Raw genomic sequence first — 2,439 nt, 5'->3', positions numbered from 1 at the left:
TGTGGACGTAGGCAACTTGCCGAACCACGTAAAATAGTTTGTTTTGCTGTGATTTGTAATAGCTTGTTAGGTTCCCTCGACAAGTCAGTCCTAGAACTGATGAGAGGAAGAGTGTATATCCCACTTTGTTAAGATATATCACTGTCGATTCTTGTTTCCTTTGTGAAACAAGGATTTAGTTGTGATCTTACTCTCTTGTTGTGCGCCAGAAGTGCTGCCGAAATTTTCGCTGCGCACAACATCTAATTACCACAACTGGAGAGGATATGAATCCTACGTCAAAACTGTACACCTGATAAAATTTCAAATCAAGTGAAATAATTGTAGTTGATACCATATAAAATTTCTAAAACCTTAGGGCATTTGGATACGAAAGAGGGCAGGGGAGGGAAATGATTATAGTAATCCTAGAATTTTAACAAAATATCACTAAAAACTCAATCTCTCCCTTCCCATTCTGTCCACTTTTGGAGGGAAGTGAAGGAATTTGCTTCTTTTTTACACTCCCAACCCTTCCCCTCCCTCACTTAAAAACCAAAAAACAAACATATTTTTGAGTAGTTAGGTAACCTTCCCAACTCCTCCTTTCCCTCTTAAAAATAGCTATCCGAACTCAAAGAAGTATGGAAGTGTAAGAAATTGAGATCCTTTGTAAACTTAATTTGGAAATAAAATAATAAATTGAACTACTCAAGGTTCTAGGTTTTATGCATGCAATTTAGGTTTTACGAAAAGTTGTCATATATGTCAATTTCCTAAATATATAGTAGCCCAATTGACTTTATCCCTCAAGTTAATCACACATCAATAACCCTAGCTAACCTGAAGGCTACATAGAAGTAGGAAAAAAGCAGCAAAATTCATAATTAATGTAGCTAAGAGCTTGACAAGATGTGCAGTGATATTATCCTAAAGTAAACAAAATGTTAAAAAAATGTCAAAGCCAATATATGTTGTAGATTCTATAACTGGAAATAATGTCTATCGTGTCATGGAGAGCACTGAAGTGATTTACATCTACTGGGGAATTAAAGTTTCAACAAAATGAAAAATGGTAGCAAAGCTCTAATCTTTAAACAGTTTAACAAGAGTCGAGAGATGCTCGTAATCCAGATCACAATGCCCAATTAAGAAGTACATAATACTAAAAGTGAACTATTTTGAACCAAGTGTAATGTTAAAATTAAGCCAAATAGGCTTTGAAAATTATAACTGTGCTCAGCATACAACTAGAGCTCTGCTTGCTATGTTATGAGTTAATAATGTGTAATAACACAACAATTTGCGATAAATAATTTGAATAACTCTACGAAGAAAGAAGAATAATTTCCCTTAAAATCCAATTAAAATTAGATTATATTCTATAAAAATCATAGAAATAAACAGGAAGTGTACTCACTTGATACATAAGCTTGTTCTTCAACAACTTCTCATTGAATTACTTTGATCACAACGCAGTGATCTGACTCAGAATCCACCTCAAGCTATTATCAAAAGTGAACAAAATGACACTTCAAAGACATTACATGACAGAGTCACTATAAACAAACTAGTGATTGTGAGTATGCCTTGTTTAAGAAAATATGATGTTCTGTAAAATAAATAACAAATGAATGATAATACGTGCGGTGTGCGTATGGCGCGCCTTATTTAAAATCGCATGTACTCTCGTCACAAATGAAAGAAGCTAATTATTGTGTGCAACGGAATCAAAAACACAAACAAGATAGGAGAACAAATCAACAACCAAAACAAGCACCACACAAGCAAGACACTGAATTTATGTGGTTCGGCAATGTGCCTACGTCCACGGGGCAAGGAGGGGATAGATTTCACTAATAGAGAGAGAGAGAGTGTGTGTGTGCAAATAGAGATTACAATCACTCAATAATCTCACAAATATAACCCTAAAACAAAACTCTCAAGTCCCTCACAAATTCTCCCACTCAAAGTGCTCAAAAGACTGCTAATACTCTCATTAGGAAACCCTAAAAAACATGTTTGTATTTATACAAACACCCAATTCAAAACCAAACATGAAAAAAAATAGCCCAGGAATCCGTCATCAGTCGACTGATATGAAGCATCGGTCGACTGATAACATGCACAAAAAACTGCACAAACCTTAGTTGACTGAATTGTAGGGTCTGATTTTGCTTATGTATACCAAGTGTAGGATCGTAACCCTTAAGAATAGAGTGCGCTCTTATAAAAATCTGCGGAAGCTTTACACTTAAACACTAGAGGGTGAGTTTGCAAAGTAGATTATAAATTGCAAAGAAAGAATGACAATCTCAGAAAATGAACATCACAAACACAAGCATGTATACTGGTTCCACCTCCCTGGTGTACATCCAGTCCCCAAGCAAATTCCACTTGGAAGTTTTCACTATGATTTTGAAACCTTACAAAATCAAAAGCAAACCTGACCAATTTGCA

Source organism: Asparagus officinalis, chromosome 4 (assembly GCF_001876935.1).
Source record: "Asparagus officinalis chromosome 4, Aspof.V1, whole genome shotgun sequence".
In the NCBI taxonomy this organism is placed as follows: domain Eukaryota; kingdom Viridiplantae; phylum Streptophyta; class Magnoliopsida; order Asparagales; family Asparagaceae; genus Asparagus; species Asparagus officinalis.
The sequence above is the reverse complement of the archived record's forward strand: the minus strand, read 5'-3'. Positions refer to the sequence as shown.